Here is a 19,659-nt window from a genome sequence, read left to right as displayed (position 1 = left end):
AGCGTAGTTATCAAACAAGGCTGGACTCATCACAAACTCGTTTCTTAAAAGGGTTAATGGCAAAAGTTATCATTGCACTTCATTAAATCTTTTAATATGGTACATGCACTTTCAGTTTATCCAATGTGATACATGTCATGCGTTAACTAATGAAATGTCAAAACAAGTGGCTCAATTGTAAAATATCACATGTCAGCTTTTGTCAGAAATTTTTTATATCAAATAATCAAATAGACCTAAAATAAATAACCCATAAATTGTTTTAACCCAAAAACATGAAAAACTTAACATTAAAGACACTTTTTATTTATTTATGGGTTTGTTGAAAATTTATTTTCTTTTGAAAAACTTTATAAATTTTTAACGAGAATGTAAATGAAATAAATCAATCAAGCTTTGAAGTTTTATTATTTTGAAAAGACGATTGATTTTTCAATATTTTTGGAGATTTGGTTTAAATAACCTTTGCAGGGCCAATTTTTGGGGTGAATTTGTTATCTTTATATCATTAGATTTTGCATTCAATATTCAGGTTTCTGAAAATTAGTTTATAATTGTTTTAATTATATGATATTTAATAGTTTGGTTTAAAATGTAAGGGTGTGTTTGGATAAAAATTTATATGAAGGATTTTATTTGTATCAAGATTTTCAAAATTCTAAAATGAATTTACTTATTTGGTAAATATTTTGATTTGGTAAAGTAAAAAAATGCTTTTAAATGATGTTAAAGTTCATTGATATTATGATATGGTGGATACTTCAATAAAAATATAAGAAAATAATATATGAAATATAAATTTTAAATATTTAATAAGAATTATTTGTAAAATTTAATTTGAAAATTAAAACTATATTTTAAATATTAAAATAATTATATAATGTTATATATTTGAAATAAATTCAATAGAAAAATAATTGTTATCAAATATAAATATTACATAAGATGCATTTAATTAGAGATGATAGTTAAAAGTCATTTGATTCTAAAAGTGCCTTTTTCAAATGTAAAATTATAAATTTTAGCTTTTCGTTCAAAATTCAAAATTACTTTTGACTTCAAAAACACTTACTTTATTATTATTTACTGTGCCAAAAATGTTTTTGACTCAAAAAATGCAAAGAAGAATAGGGCCTTTGTTAAAGTGTTTTCAAGTTCATCCCATCTTAGAACTTGTTTGAATGGGCAAGGAGAGGTTAATGATGATTACAAATCTAGAATCTATCTTAAGGGAGAGTTGTGGAGACTTAATTGAAAATATGGTGGAGGTGACGAAAAGACGCCAACAACAACATCAATTTTATTCTTTTATTTTATAGTTTTTTTTAAAAATTTTGGAGAAGATTAAATCTTGAGAATTTTAATTTTTTAACACGAAATCGTGAGATGTGTATGGAATGAAGTTGTAAGAAAATGATTTTTAGATTATTATTATTATTATTACGGAAAATATTGGCTTCATGAATTTTGCTATTGACTTAATTTTTTAAATGATTTTGAATTTTAAAATTAAAAAATGCTCATTAAAAATTTTGAGGGGACCCACGCTACTATGTCTTACCATAATATTGATCCACGCGTCAATTTGAGATAGAAATTAATGCTATTAAGATATAGTATTAAAATGATGGAAGGTAAAAAAATATAAGTACCACATTACATAAATTAAAAGTGCATGTACCACATTGAAAGATTTAATAAAGCACAAGGGTTTTTTTTTTTATCATAAACCCTTCCTAAAATGCTTCAATTTGATGGCTCAGGGATGTTCACTTATAGAATTCGGTTCGAGCTTTCGAAGAAGCAAGCGGTAAGCTTTTATTTGGGCAAATCCTTGTTACACCCCAAACTTTTCGATACGTAAGTGGCACTGTTCTGAGAACTGCTACAACAATTTTTTGAGAAATTTGATTATGATACCAATAAAGATAATTTTTTTAAAAAAATTATAAGGATTTATTATTGGCAATCAATTAAGTAAATTTTGGATTTGAAAATGTGGGTAAATGACTTAATTGAACATTTGGAAAAGTATGAAGTCTAGAGTGTAAAATAACCAGTGTAAGAAATTATGAATTAATAATGATTTGTTGACAAGTTGACATGTAATATGTATCTGAATCAAGGAAAGCAAATTTGGACTAAATTAAATAAAAACTAAAGGGACCAAAATGTAAATTTTCCATTCTTGGTCGGGAAAAATTAAAATGCATTTTTGTCTTGTATTGTTGGATAGCATTATGGACCTTTATGATGTTATGAGAAGATTTAAAGTGTTAATTATTTAAGTGGTATTAATAAAGTGAAGTGATAAGAAAAAAGGGCTAAAAGTGTAAATTTTCTATTAAAAGATATTATATTGGAATTTTTATGAGTGTCATGTTAAATATTTTAGAAATTATTTTATGTGTGTAGAGATGAGAAAATTAATGGCTATAGATTTTAGGTTTTTAAATCATGGAAAATTTTAGACCACTTATTTAAAATTTTGTTGACTTTGACTTGATAATTTAGAATAAAAGAAAGAAGGATGAATTATACGAATGGTTATTTAACTATGCCCGTGTTCTTGTTTTGGTTATTCAATTTTTAAAATTTTAATATAGACACTAACATTTGAACTCGTTCTTGTTTTGGTCACCATCGTTAAATTGATAACAAAAAGTCTTTAACATATTTAGTCCTCAATACTTACATATTCTATCAATTTTATCCTAATTTAAAATAATTCAATAAATTTAACCATTCACATTTACAAATTCTATTAATTTGATCTTCAAACTTCCTAACTAAAGCTTTCAACATTTAGAATAGAGGCATTCCACATCTATAAACTTGCAAAACCCCAAAAAGAAAAAATTTCTCCAATAAAACAAATGGTTAGGATATAAGGCACCTTATACTTTAATTTAATGATAATTAAAATATTTTTATAACTAATTAATTTTTTATTTTTAATTGAATATTATTGAATATAAAGATTGAAGATAACAAAATTAAATTAAATAATGAATAATTAATAAAGGGTAAAATTTTATGAATAAATATATCTTAGGGGCCAATGGAGTTTTCATCAAACCTTAATAGAGTGATTAGGTATTTTCAAACCATAAGGGTAATTGGATTTTTATCAAACGGTTTTAATAAATTTTCCTATATATCTTTATTTACATTTGGTGGTAATATATAATTTTATTTTTATCCATTACTAATTAATCAAATGATACATCAATCAAAATAAAACTAAGTAATTGTAAATTAATTTATTTTTAAAATATTAAATGATGTATTATTGTATAATTTATTGATAATACATAAATTATACCATCAATACATCAAATTTAACCCCTCATATATTATGCTTATATTTCTTTAAAGATTAAAAGCAAAGACAAATATAAGTCCATTAAGCTCAAAACCGAGAAGTTGCTAACCCAAAGCATAAGTGTCATAGGTCCAAACAATACTTGGTTCAATGTAAAACATAAACATATATCATAGTTTTTTTTTATTGGAGAATTTTTTTTTCTTTTTTGGGTTTTACAAATTTATAGACATGGAATGCCTCTATTTTAAAAGCTAAAAGCTTTGTTTAGGAAGTTTGAGGATCAAATTGATAGAATTTGTAAAGGTGAAGGGTAAAATTTATTGAATTATTTAGAATTAGAATCAAATTGATAGAATATGTAAGTATTGAGGACTAAATGTGTTATGATACTAGTTAGAAAAGGATTTCAGTTATCAAATTAACGACGGGTGACCAAAATAGGAACGAATTCAAACGTTAATGCCTAAATTGAAAACTTTTAAAGTTGGGTGACCAAAACAGGAATTCATACATAGTTTAAGACCATTTTTATAGTTTACCCAACAAAGAAAGAAAGAAAGAAAAGATGAAAAGATTTCATAGTTTCCTCCTTTGATGTCCCTTCCACTAGAGAAAAGAGAAAGCTTTCTCTTCTCTTTTTTCTAACCTCTCGTCAAATCTCTTTAAAAGTTTTCACTACCCAAGTTGTTTCTTTGTTAAAATCTTGTAGAAAACTAATTTTTTAAGCTTAGTTTCATCTTCTTCTTCTTCATGGAAAGCATGGGTTGTAATGACTTTATTTTCGTTGGTGTCGAAAAAATTAATTTTGGGGTCGAGTTTATTTAATCGAGCCATAAAAAATTTTAATAGAGCAGTTATAAAGAGAGTGGGATTAGGAAATAAAAATATTAGTGAATGAATGAGAAATAAAATTATTTAGTAATTAATTATGTTGAATATTAAAATAGTATAATGACTAAATTGCTTAGTGACTAAACTAATAAGAATTGATTAAGAATTTAGAAAGGACTTGAATAACTATTATTCTAGGGACCTAAGAGAAATTTAGCCATAGTTAAAGTTTAATTAGTGGAAAAAATTTATCCTAGCCATCCATCTCCAATTAGTTAATCAAAAACCCATCATGGCCATCCATTTATGAATTATTTATATGTTAAATTCATGCATAAATATATGAAAGTGGGAGAGAGAAATCAAAAAGCAATTTTTCATCTTGTTCCTTCACTAAATTGTAGCTTAGGGAGAATAATTAGAAATCGAGTTCTTTCCCCTTCATATTTGACCTTTATAATGTATTGGCTAGCGATTAGATCGGATGTCGAGGATCAAAGGTGAAAATGGGTGTCAGCTAATGAAATCGGTTTGTGCTAACATAATTTGTCTTCATTACATAAAATAATTAAATATTTAGCTTATGATTATATTGACGTTGCTTGTTGTTTTGGTTATTATTTATACTTGTTGATTAAAACTTTAAATAGTAATTGATGAATTAAATGATAAATAAATGAGTAATCTTTGTTGATATGAGAAGCTAGACTATGAGTTGTTAATTAGGTATGCATGAGCTATATATATATATGTGCAAATACATGATACCTTAAATATATATTAAATTAAATGAAATAAAGGGATATTAGTGATTAATCTCATAAAATGAAGTTTGAGTTTTATTAATTGTGAAAAAATAAAGTTGTGATGATAGTATAATGAAATGAGCAAATGGCAAAATGTTAAAGTTTTGTTTCATGAGTGATAAGTTGTAATTGAGACTTGATATCTTGTTGAATTCTTGTGTAAATCTATGTTTGTACTTTTATAATTTTCTTTTCTTTTTATGAATTCTATTAAATAACCAAACTTATTGAATTGTTAGTGATGTATGAAACTAGAATATGTTCTATTATGTTGTGTTGAATTTTTGTATAATTGATAAGTCGCCAAGTATGTATATATGAAACTCTTTGTGGTAGTAAGATATTGATTATTATGGTTATTATTATGAAAAGTATGTGGGATAGAATGTTTTTGTTGATTATGTATTAGAGAATGATATTTAGGAATTGAAATATGAATGATTTGATATAGGAAAATGAAACTATGGTTATTATGTGTAACAATACTATGAAACTATGAAATTGCCCTATTAAATAATGCTAGACATAGTCAAGGTATAGTTGGCATGCCATAAGATACGTATATGTTGTTAGTAGGGGTATTCTGGCACTTCGGTGTGGTACATTCTAGCAATTTGGTGCAATTCATTCTAGCACTTTGATGCGATTCATTTTGTGGAGTGTTAGGCTGATAAATGCATTTATGCCTGATCAGCACTTCAGTGCTTATTGTTGAGTGTTAGGGGATTAATTCTTGTACCCATACTCATGTCTGCATTTAATAAATAAGGGTTACAAGTTAATAATGATATGTTATTCGGATTTTGAAAATAAAATATCATTCTGATATTAATAATCAAATGTCATTTTGATTCTGAAAATGATATGTCATTTTGATTCTATAATGAATGTCAATCTAAAAATCATATTTGATAATGATAATATTGATAATAAATATGAAGTGATTTTGATAATGAGATTGAAAAAAATGACAATAATATCATGTTACGAATAAAGAGTTTTCTATGAATATGAATTTATACATGAGCGGAAGCCTGATATGTTACAAAGAATGATGTGAGAGAAGTTTGTATAAAGGAAGATTTATAAATTGTATTGGTTATTTGACCTCGATGGAATAAACTAGTGTATATATATTGATGGTATGAAGAATGAGTTTTAACTTGGTAAAATCATGTTATGAAATGTTAGTTTATTTAGTTATTAGAAGTATGGTATTGATTTCATAAATGTTAGCACCATTGAGTATGCAATACTTAGCATACGAATTTATTTGTTTCTGTGAGCAAGCTTAATTTAGGCACTTGAAGGGATTGTGAGTCTGACAACATCCAAGTCGCCAACTCTTAGCTCAACTAACCATTAATGTTAAGTACATATTAGTCAGTATTTTGGAGTCTTTATGATGTTTTGAATTATAAATATCATAATGTGACGGTGTTAAATATTTTGGATGATTTTGGTACTACTTATCTTATGTTGTAAGGATAATTTTGTGTAAGCTATTAGTTGGTTCAATTAAGCTAAGTTATGATGCTTGGGACACATTGATTTAAGATGCTAAATATGTCTTTTCATGCCAAATAGATGTGGATTGACTTGTTATAACTTTGGTGTGAATTAGGTAGTGCCTAAACACTATTTTTGCACTTGGGATAATGCATTTTAGACCAATTGGTGCACTTGTCTCGAGACACTATGAACAAAAATGACCATTTCATACATTTCTGGGTAATAGTCTCAAGACATATATGTCAGGTCTCGAGACAAACAATCTTTAGTCTCAAGACAAGCAATCATCAAAGCTAAGCTAGATTTGCGTTATTCTAAGTCTCAATACAAGAACCCCTTGTCTCGAGACACTTAAGCATTGAATCTAGAGAGCTAAGATAAGGGAGTTAAGTCTTAATACGTATAAGGTCAAGTCACAAGACATATGTTTGATGTGTAACTGCTCTGTTTTCAGTGGTACTAGAAAATGTGGTTTTAGAATCTCATTTTTATAGATTGAGTCTGTAAATATAAAATAAGATTATTTAAGGAGTTATCGTGAGAATATAATAAAGAATGGTAAAGTAATTTAGCCAATAAGATAGTTAATTAAAACTCAATAGCTAAATTGTAAAAGTCATCACTATTCATTTTAATTAAGAAAAGCTTGAGGACATAGATAGCAATTATCCAAAAGATGAAAATGGAAATTAAACCAATAAATAACATGAGATAGTGGATTTTAATGTTAACATACACTTACACTTAATTATGTAATTAAATAGACAAATATGCTTTATTAAGTTAACTAAACATGATTTGTTAAGTTAATTAAGCATTAATTAAGCTATAAATGATAAGCTTGTGGGAAGAAAGAGAAAATTATCATCTTCTTCTTCATTCTTAGACATACCACCATAAGAAGAAAGGAAGAAACCATCTTTTATGTTTCAACTTTTGGCCATTAAATTGGTAAGGAAATCAAACCTTTTTTTTTTTGTAATGTTTATAGATTTGTGATCATGGGAGCTTGATTTAGCAAGCTCAAGTATCAATTTGATCAATTGTTGAATATTTTATCAAGTTTCCATTGTTGATAATTTGATGAATTACGCTTGGAATTGATAGATGTTGAGCTTAGATCATGATAAAGATTAAATTACAAAGTTAATTAAGTTTTGTTTGTTAGCTTTGTAACATTAGGGAAAAATTGAATAAATGTAAAACATGTATGAAATTATCCTAGAAATAGAAAGTATAGGGTCCCTAATGAAAGAATGTGAAATCAGATTTTGATCCAAAGTTAGGAACCAAAAGATATGTTTATCCCGAGTTTAGGGACTAAATTGATTAAAATACAAAAGATGTGTATATTAAAAAAGGGGATTAATTAAGATCATGCATCTCATGGCATTTCTGTTGTGAGCCATAGAATGACTATTGTGTGTTAATATATGATATTGATTGGTATATATATTTGTATAGAACTGAAATTGGATAAAAGTGGAGCTTGTAGAGGAAAAGCTAAAATTGTGGAATAAGCCCTGAGAAATCTGCTCGTTTTATGTTTTAAAAGGTAAGTTTTTATGGAACTTACTACCCTTTCCTTGTTTAATAGGTATGCTTGTCCTTTTTTTTTCCATTTTTATCTATGTTTGAACTTAAGTTTAGATTTTGGTACAAATTGGCATACTTGGCTAGAAATGTAATTGAATTTAGATGAATTGAGATAAGTGCTTGATGCTATACCTATTGATCGTGACTAGAATAATGTCAAAATATCTTAAATATATCATTAAATGGATGTGTGATTCATGCATAGATTTAATCAACGGAATTTAGAAATTGATATGCGATAATCACGATTTATGTGTACGCAAATATAGATGATTGATACCCATGTGAACTTAGTAAAATGCTAGGATAAAGTTGGCATGCTGATAAGATCATATGTGCGCTCGTGTATGGGTTAGTTGACAATGTTGAGATTATGATATATTATTGAGAGATCTAATATTTGTTGCGGATCATCAAGTATTCACTATCTCTTTGGTGACCTTGGTGTGGCGGAAAGATGTATTTGAATATGTATATACATTTGATGCCTACGAGCTTTGCACTTTGGTGACTTTGTGTGGTGTAATTTATGCTTAGATGAGCTATCTTGGTGTGATGTAGTTCACCCGTGTGTCCGAGTCCGTTTTACTAGGGTTCCATTAGGCGAAATGTTAAAATTGAACTTTGAAAACGAAAAAATAGAAATGAACCGGATTTGATAAGCTATAAAGGTATGTGACCAAAATGGTGTTGGCATGGATTAGTAACTTAATGAAAGTATATGAAATCGTGATGAAATTATGTGAAATGGTACAAATTGGTGATGTTTTAAGTTATGTTTATAATGTTTAATACATATGGATACTTATGTTTCTTCTGCTCACTTTGTTGTGACATTAAGGACCATGTTCTAGGGAAATGTAAGCTCAAACCTTTGGTAGTTAACATGCTCACCTATGAGAAAGGTAAGTTGTAACACCCTACACCCGGTCTTGTCGCTGGACCTGAGCTGTATGATGTTACAACAATTACAATAACTATCATTTTATGAATTCAACTTAATATTCAATCAAATAGCAAAACATTCAATAATATAAGTATGATATATTTTACAATCAAAACTGAGTCTCAATCGAGCTTACGAAGCTCTTAAACCAACTCTGAATCAATTCAGGACTAGTTTGAAACTTTTACAAAAAGATAGATAAAAAGGAAAAAACAGGGGTCACACGGCAGTGTGGCCAGGCCGTGCGACAGGATGATGCCATGTGGAGCTAGATAACATGGCCATGTACCTAAATCATGCAACAAACTGAAGTTGTGTATACTGGGCCACACGGCCATGTTGTTAGGCCATGTAACAGACTGAAGCTGTGTAAGTTGGAGTCATACAGCAATGTGTCTAGGTCGTGTAACTCATTGGAGCCGTGTACACCAATCATCACTCAAATCATACATACCACACAGCCGTGCCACATGCCTATGTGTGGCATAGTACCGTGTGTTAGATCGTGTATGCCAAAATGAATCTTTCAAAGCAATTCATATAGCCCTAAGTTTACTTAAGCCACAAGCAAACATTATACCATCTCTCAACTTATTCAAAAACATAAAATACAAGCCAAAAACACCATTTATATCATTTATAGGCGTCGAAACCACCAAATATATTTTCCTTTGCTCTAACTTAATTAACTAGTATTATAGAGTAGTAGGGTTGATCCCACAGGGACTGAGACTCCTAATTTTCCTATTTTCATTACCAGATTTCTAAGTCTAAGCAGTTGTCCTGCCCACGACCTATGCATGTAGAGTTGTAAAACAAATAAAAAATGGGGATTTTAGTTGATAAATAAAATAAAAAACAAATGTAAAATAAAATAGAATAAAAACAAAATTATGATTGCAAAATAAATTAAGAAAATTAAATTAAATCGGTGAATCAAGTTTATTTATGCTTAGCCTCAGCCTTGGTACACTCCGAAATCGAATCAATCCTTGAAAATGGATTGCCTTTCTTTTAACGATAAGTTGGTTATAGCGATTGAGGACACCCCAATCGCCAACTCTTTCTTGTGTAGTTGGTTTTGATACGACTTGCAAATCAACCCTTACTGATTATCTAACCACGTAACACGCGTTCGTGATTTAAGATCTCAGCAACCTTACGATCCAGAAAAGTCCAACTCAAATCAACAGCCCCAATCACATGGGTCATTTAAATCCGATCACTATCTCCCTTGATGGAACCCAACTAGCTTTTTCCAATTGGACATGCCAATTTGTTCGCGGGGATTCAAACTCGGTAGACGACCGTCTCATTTCCCCAACTGTACACTAATCAATTCCAACCTAACACGTGCTTTTTCAATTGAAATGGAATTAACTTTAAGGGACGATTGTGACTATCTCATATACCAGAGAGATAGTGAATAACGTGTTGAAAGGTTTTCTAGTGCGGGTCCATACCTCACGATTTTTTGTTAAAATGATAACCGGGCTAAAGCTAAAAGGAAATTAGTTGAGCATGAAATTAATCATGCTTTGCTGATTTATAGGAACGAATTTAATAATAATGATGAAGGATGGAAAGCAGGAAGGACTTGGGAAACAATTGAACTAAAAGTGTAAGAAATAGGAAAAGAAAACGAAATGGCAGAATGCTCACAAAATTTTTGCTACAAATGAAGGAAAGAGATGAGAGAAAACAAATTGTATTTTATTCAATCTCCAGCGTATTTTCCAGAGCCACCATTCAAGGTATTTATATACATGCATATGCTAATTTTAGCTTGATTCATCTAACAACCAACCACATAAAACATCAGATTTTATATTAGATTTTTTCTAAATCTAGCTTTTATAAAGTCAAATAGAAAATCTGATCAGCCATAAGTTTCTCAAAATTTTCAATTTGGCCCCCTATTATTACTTGTGCTCCAATTTAGCCCGATTTGCTTGCTAACTCAAATTTCGATGCTCCAACTGAGTACCTGACAAAATTAACCAAAAATTATAGACTCAGTAGCAAAAATTACCAAAATTGGGTGCGTTAAACATACAAATTAAGCTTGTTATCAATTCTCCCCTACTTAGCTGATGCTTGTCCTCAAGCATGATGTGTATTCCTGTACTAGAAAACATTCGATAATTCTTTTCGAAATCAAATCTCCTTCCTCAACCAAGCATAACGCAAACAATTAGTTGAATAAAAAATAATTGCTAGGTTCAACCAATAAGCCTTTTGTAAAATTTTTTAACATTATGCAAAATTCAACTATTTCACTAAATTTAGGCTTTATCAAACTTGTGACACAATCGTACTCAATGAATTTTTCCATAATTTTGAGATGTAGACAAATATTTTTACGCGAAATAAGAAGACAACCCAAGCACCTCATCCTGGTTACTCAATTTGACATGTCCCCAATTAGTTTATTTCTCCTTTCTCAAGGCAGCTCAGTTAGGGGAGTGTTACAAGTTTCGGTTCGTCACTCAAATATTTTTACGCAAAATGAGATGACAACCCAAACACCTCATCCTGGTTACTCAATTTGATCACATTTTCGAAATCTTCACTCATAACTAAGCCATTAGCGGATATTTTTTCTCTTTTTTTTTACTTAAATGAGACTGAATATTTTTATTAGGCAAGTTTAAAGAGCCAACAGTTTTTATGAAATATTGACTTAGCCATAACATTTTCAACTCTACACAATACTTTATTGATCAAAGTAAATAATAGTTATTCATGCATCACCCAATTATTTAAATAAACTAAGCATAGGAATTGGAAGTTCATTTTTTAAATGAATTAAGGAATAATCTTAGTATACGAATTAACACATGCATAGAAGAAATAGCATGGCATGTCCCCTCACTTAGCCCTTATTGTCCCCAATGTACAAATTAAAAGAATAGAAAAAGAAAAGGGTAAAGTGCACTCCCCGTGTATATTTAATTCGGTGGAGGGTGTTAGAAATGTTCGCTTCCCAATATGGCGAGAATGTTTGAGATTTGAGCTCCCATTGTGTCTAGGCAAGTCTTGATGCGGTTTACTCGTTCTTCCATAGCAAAAGGGGGTTGCTTCTCTTATTTCTTAGGAGCTGGACTATTTTGTTGACGAAAAACTCTGTTGTTGTGAGCAGTTCGTGTACTTGGGGAAAAAAATGAAATCCAATAGGGGTGCCACTAAGCAAACCCATAGAATCCAAACAATATTCATCTAATGGATCCATAGTAAATGCATATGTAAAAGATGAAAAATCAATACCAGATGGAAAAATGTCTATGGCTAAATGTGTGATATATGAGCCTATTATGAGTGGTTGGTGAGCTTGTATAATGACATGAAAAATTTGTGCAAACCAATATCCTAAATTGACTCTCTAACCTGAGTGCATACACAAAAAAGAAAAATAATTCTGTCTTACTTAAGATAGATGAAGAGTCATTGTGGTCCGAATAATTAAAGGCTTCTATAAATGTACCTTAGTGTGAGCTCATGCACTAGAAAGGCTTTTGAGGTCTTAGAATTGTAAATTCAGGGTATAGCATTAGTCAAAAGCGGCTAAACTGATACTAGTCACTATGTTGCAACACGGAGAATTAGATGTTGCAACATAGGAAGCAAAATGGAGGAATTTTGAAACTGACTTTGATGTCACGACACAGCTTAAAGGTGTCGTGACATACCTCTGAAGTCATCCTAAAGAAGAGTATACTAACTTCTATGTTGTGACACAGGTCCTGATGTGTCGCGACATCAACTCTAGACGGGAATTAATACAAGCTAGAGGGCATTTTGGTCCACACAATCCAATTTAAAGCTTGGGAACGTCAATTAACCTAGGGTTAAAGATGACAGCTACCTCAAGTCTATAATTAGGCTCATTTGGCACATGTTATAGACACAAATTACTTAGCTTAGAATCTTTCTTTCTAATTTTAGTTTATTTTTTTCTCTTTTCTTAGGTTTTAGATTTATATTAAGTTTGTTCTTTATTTTATCTCGAGAAAACTGGTTTGTGGATGCGATCAGACTTTGTGGATTCACTCTTGTTCTTAATGCAAATCAGGATTTTTCCTAAACTTTATACTTTTTATTCGTTTATTATGTTTACATTTTATATCGGGTTTATATTGTTTAGAAAAACCAAGAGTAACTAATCCCTCTATGAGGGATTAGCGAGTGGAGGTATGATGGATTGACTATTTTGCAAGGTTACTCAATGGATCAGCTGTTCGGGAAAGGGAGAACCTAAACCCTAGGCATGAAGACCCTAGGAAGTTATCAAGGTGAGAATTGGCCCAAAATTGGTATGGCCTCTCCGTGAACACCTTAACCCTGAACTAGTTTGAACTGTGAGGTCAAAAGATAAGTAGTGTTCGCTAACTCGTTATTCTAGTGGACGTATCGAAAGATCCTACTAGGGTATTGACTAGTTGATTGATGAAAAGCCCGAAGTGATAGTTGGTCAAGATTACCAAAGCAAGCTAATCACCCATAATCAGATCTGATCAATTTTACTTTTCAAATTCATAATATTATTTGTTTTTCTTATTATTACTATTATTATAAAACCCTAAAAATTCTTATTATTTATAGTTTCGTAATATAAACTATTTCAAGTACTAATTAGATCTTTTGGTGTTTAGGTTGAAATTGATCTAGTATTAGTCTCATTTGGGTACGATCCCCGGAGTACTCACCTACTTCGTTCTAACTATATTACAACATGATTTGTATACTTGCGAGCATTGCCCCATTTATATTTATATTTATCTTTTGTTGCAATATTCACACTCTGGACATTAGTACGTCTGAAGGCGGTCAATTACGTAGAATCATTCCCACCTATGATGTTAGACCAGGGGCCATATATCCCTACATAGAATCATCAACGTTTCAAATCCCTTTTCTTGATTAATTTTTTTCCCTTGAAGTTCTAAAAAGTATTTTTTAACATTCGGATTTGGAAAATTGGAGGGGTTTGTAACCATCGATGGTTCAGGTTCGTTTGCCCTTCTAGTTTTTCTCAAAGGCATTTTCAATAATTTTTCAAACAAGACAACTAACTATCAAGCAATTTATTTCAAAATAAATAACAATAATTCAATAGAATAATAAAAATTTGGGTCAGAATCTTTAACCTTATAGAAAAGCTTGTGGTTCCTTGAGCAAAGCCTATGCAATTTCCTTGTTAGTGCGATGTTTTCGTTCTTACACCTACTAAAATTACAAAAGAAAGAAAGAAAAATTACAATGGAATAGGAAAAGGAAGAAAAGGGATTTTTAGGGTTTTAAGGTTTTAGGAGATTATGGGATATAGAAATAGGTTAAAGATATGTTAAAGGTTAAAATCGTAGCGATGTCGTGACACAAGGGTTTCGTGTTTTTAAGGTTAAAATTTGGGTATTTTAAATTTAAAACTGGGTTAAAAGAAGTTTAAAGTTGGTGGGTTGCGTAATGGGTCGGGTCGACCCTATAGAAAATTGTAGCGATGTCGTGACATAAGGGTTTCGTGTCGCGACACCCCTGATAGGATATCGATGTCGTGAGACATTTTGAACATTTTGATTTTGGGGTATGTTGATTCTTATGTCGCGACACAGCTAATTTGCTTGATTTTTCACATCTGTTTTAGGTGTTGCGACAGGAGAGTTCCATGTTGCGACACCGACTCTATCTTAGCCCCTATTCTCAATTTTCAAAATGTTTGGTTTAACTGTTTAATCAGTTTTTTTTTAAAATTAATCCTAAACTACTTATAAGTCAAAAATAAAATACTATACTATACACAAAATTTTTCTCAATTTTTAAAATTATTAATACTTACTGTCGGATTCATTCGTCAGCTCTGTTAGGGTACACGTGGGTGTGCCTTTGATTCCAGTTCTGTCAATATTTTTCCAGCATCCGACGTGTCACTCCACCTTGCTCTGTTTGTCCCACTCTTTAAATTTTCACTTTCAACCTACACTTATCACAGAAAACACCATTTTTTGGCTTAAGGTAATTAGGGATTTTTACAGATATTTCATAACATTGTTTCCCTAACTTCTCCCTATGTACCTAACTCTATTGGTGACCACATTTGAAACTTTCAGTCTCATCGTTGACCCTCATTCTTAGTTCGTTATTTCTTAAATCAATAGTAGACCTTGACGTGGCTAAAAACGGTCTACCTAACAGAATGAGTATTTCACGGTCTTCTTCAAAATCTAAAATTACAAAGTCGACTGGGATGATAAAGCTTTGTACTTTAACCAATACATCTTCAAGTACCCACTTAGGTTGTACTAAAGACTTGTCGACTAATTGTAGTCTAATTTGTGTATTTTCAACTCCCCTAACCCAAGCTTTTCATATATGGATAATGGCATTAAATTAATACTGGCTCCTAAGTCACACAGAGCCTTACTAAAGTGGATATTCCCTATCTCTATTGGTATTGTAAAACTCCTCGGGTCTTTTAGTTTTAGGGGCATCTATTTAGAAATTATTGCACTACATGAGGCGCTTATGTTAACTTGCTTTCTTGTTTTAATTTTCATACGCGTAGACATAATTTCTTTTAAATACTTGGAATAATTAGGAAATTTTTCAATTAAATAAATTAGAGGCAAGTTAATGTTCAGATATTTAAATAAGTTTAGAAAACTTACAAATTCTACCTCATCCTGTAACACCCTCAACCCGACCCAATTAACCGGATCTGGATCTTGTGTGTTGCACACAAATACAGACGCAAGCTTAGTATTCTTATACAATTTTACAAATAATGACAATTTACTTTACTATAAAATTTCAAAACTAAAATAAGTAAGTAAATAAAATGGGTAATCGCAACTATGTCACGAGACGATTATTTACAACGATATCTAAGTTAAAACCCTAATCTATTATAGGTACCTCTAGGTTGGGATTTCTTAGTAATTCAAACTTTAAACACGCTACCCAACTTGCTCTATATGCATAATAGCCTGATTCACCACTCCCTTGGAGTAGTCCTGGTATCGTCCCTCTGGGCGTAGAGTCTCAATCAACCTGAAACAATAAGTATACTCATGTAAGTTCGTAAGAACTCGGTGAGAATTAATCATTTAAATCTTGATCGATTTCCATAAAGTGCCAGCTTCTCTTCTTTCAACATCAGCGATCTATCACAATGAGCATTGCATAAATCACACAGCATATTCATTCCTTCTATCTAGTATTTTGTAGTCTGAATCCATTATCATCGTGTATCCTTGACATCGTTCTCTCAAGAAATATCTTTCAACTCCTCTTGATCGTGGTTCCTTCCCTGTACTCTTGCAAACCAATGTTTAGAATTGCTTCTTATACATAATTCTTTACTTTCATTGTCTACAAATAGATGCCCTTATTTAAGTTATCAGACACAACCTTATTCAGTTTTGTTCTTTCAATGAGGGTTCATACATTCCATTATTTCTTTGATTATTCCTTAATTTATTTGGTCATATATTTCCATCCCTTGCATACCAAAGCATTTGGAACTTCATTTGTTTATTTAAGTTTAACCCAGATAAATCTTCACAATTACGACCCATTGAAGGACCCTCTTTGAATGTTTAGATTTCAACATATATCCAGTGCATCTTCTACATGTTATTCCCATTACGTCTCTTCAGACCATTACCTTCAATTTTGTCTTAACTTGGCCCTGTACTTACCATACAATCAATAGATATCTTAAGTCATTCTAATTTTACTGCTCATATATAAGAATCATACTAAACACACCATATGGCCATATATAAAACCCACCACATGATATATCCATTAGAATACACCCAAGGGCCTATCAATGATTTACCACCTAGGTGATTAGACACAGACCTACAACCAGTTATTGACACTGTTCATACTAAACATTTCTGGTCACCAATCATAAAGCCTATAGAAATCATGTTTCACATACCAACCACATTCGCATCAATGCAGTTCAACATAATGCATACCTATACACCATTCGTCATGTAGTTCAAACTCACCTAATTCCTTATATAATATACATTCTCTCTTCTACAATCTCTTATATACTCTTCATGATTTCCAGAGTATAAATCATAACAATACCTTAAGGGATACTTAACCACCTTGAATTAACTATGATACACCATTCATCATTCTGCGTCATTAATTCTGGCAGATATCACCCCAATTTCACCATTCTCTTATATGCCATTTATCATGCTCTTATCCTACTAAACATTTCTTATATGATTAATTTAGAAATTCTTTCATACTTTCCATAAGTTTCTGGTCACAATAATAACTCCTTAACAGCACATATCCTCAGAATCCACTTCTAATGACTCATGTTTTAAGCCATACTCTTATTTCAAACAATTATTCACTAATTTTTACCTTAGGTAGAGACGTATGTATTTGGCAAGCACTTTCATTAAACTAAATGCCTTCAAAATGACACTCAAATATGCCCTGATTCTATACCACCTGTATTTATACGGATAAAACATTACTTAAATCATCCCGTTGAATTCCAAATCCATTCTGCAAGAATACATATATTTAAAATACCCATTTTCCAGATTCCTTATGATTTCAGGAGAAATCATTAAATCCTAGATAATCATGTCTTGACAGATTCCAAATAACTCTAATTCAACCATTAACCACAATATCAACAAACTCTCAATAACAGAGCCTTAGATCTTAGACGATACAAAATATACATATCTATTTGTTTCAAATTATCTTGGCGAATACCATTATTATATTACAACTACATGGTTATTTTCAATAACTTATTCAATTAATTTACATATCTTACTTAACCCTTGACCTTGAGTCTAATAACACTTTACCTCAACTATACTTATCACAAAACTATCTGATCATTCATATCTTATCAGAATTACAAGTATACAAACCTTACCAGACATTTATGATAGATCACACCATTTAGGCCAAACAAAACTTACCATACAGGGTCATATACATACGGTACATTAATAACATCATTTTATATTTTACCATTGGTTGAAACCACATGATCTTACATATTCATTCATGTATTGAAATTTTTCATTTCAATTCTTATGTCGAAGGTTGCAACATGAATCATTTATATCATATTAATTCATATTCTTTGCTGCCATGAGACTCCGCCTCATGGACTTGCACACACATCATTTATTGCGATCAGCCAATTGACCGGCTGCATACATGTGCGTTAAAAAAATTAATTTATATAACAATTTTTAAGGCTCGATTTTACTGCAATCATATAGTGCCAGTTGTAATATTTATAGTTCTGATGGAACACGAAGTATTCCAAGGGGTCAAACCCAAAGGAAGAGGCGATTGAGTAATAACTAATATACACAATTAAGTCTAAACGGCTACTAATACGATACAATTAAGTCTAAACGGCTACTAATACGATTTTATAGTATGAAAATTCATAAAAAGATGAGTTTGCACGAAAATTAAATTTTCTACTCTAAGGACTGAATTACAAGGAATGTAAAACTAGAGGGACTATCCAGCAATTAACTAATGGGGGTTGGTTGACTTCGATGTGGTTCACCAGATCTCAGACTAGGAACATAAATCACGTAAATAACCAAGTGGCTCCATTTTATCTTCCAATCTCAATTTTACCGACTTAGACTAATCAAGTCTGGTTTATCTTTCGATCTCACCCATTAATCTAGGACTAACGAATGGGTGCGTGACAAGATTATCTTTCGGTCTCACTTTATCTTGATATTCCCTTAGGAGCATTGCTACCTAAGTTTTTAGTTCTATTGAAATTAGTCCAATTTGTTATGATTTAGTCCTTAATCCAAGGGATGTTAGTTTACCCACATCTCCATCAACCAACCTCCTTAAAGGTTTAGGTACACATGCTCAAAGTAAAGAAAATAAAAGTAAACATGGAAAACGAGGAAACCATGAAAGTAAACCTTGAGAAAAATGTAAAAGCTAATACTTTTATGCAAGAAAACTTAAATAGCATGAAACCAAAAGCATTTAACAAAGAAATCTAAGGCAATAAACATAAAAGGAACAAGCTTTAACAAATTGAAAGTAAAATAAATTGAAATACATTAAACTAAAGCTTAGAGAGTCTTGAAAGTAATGTATAGGGCTAGAAATGTAATTAAACCTTAGCTACAGTGATAATTAACATAACTAACACTAAGAAAAACAATAATAAGAAGTAAATGAAAAAAAAACTCTAATCTAAGGTAGAAGAAGAGAAAAATAAAAACCCTAGAAAAGTGCAGAGAAAGACTAAATAAAACCTAGAGAAAGCTAAACCTAAAACTAAGCTAATGTGTGCCTCTCTCCTCCTCAGTAATTTTTGGTTGTTTTGAAGTGTATTATGATAACTTTTCATTGTCAAAAAAGCCCTTACACGGGCCTTGTGTGATTGTTGGGCCGAGTAGACAAAGGTTGTCCTTTTTTGTCTAAGTTTGTCCCCTTAACAAAGGTGATATCGCCATACCTAGAAGAGGATATTGCGATATCTTGGACAGTTTTGAAACTTGGGGTCTTCTTTGGGAGGTGGATATCGCGATACCCAAAGGGGATATAGCGATACCAATGAAGAGAATCCTTCTTCTTCTACACTATCAGAGGTATTG

The sequence above is a fragment of the Gossypium raimondii genome, chromosome 3 (genome assembly GCF_025698545.1).
Source record: "Gossypium raimondii isolate GPD5lz chromosome 3, ASM2569854v1, whole genome shotgun sequence".
NCBI lineage: Eukaryota > Viridiplantae > Streptophyta > Magnoliopsida > Malvales > Malvaceae > Gossypium > Gossypium raimondii.
Note: the sequence above shows the minus strand (reverse complement) of the source record.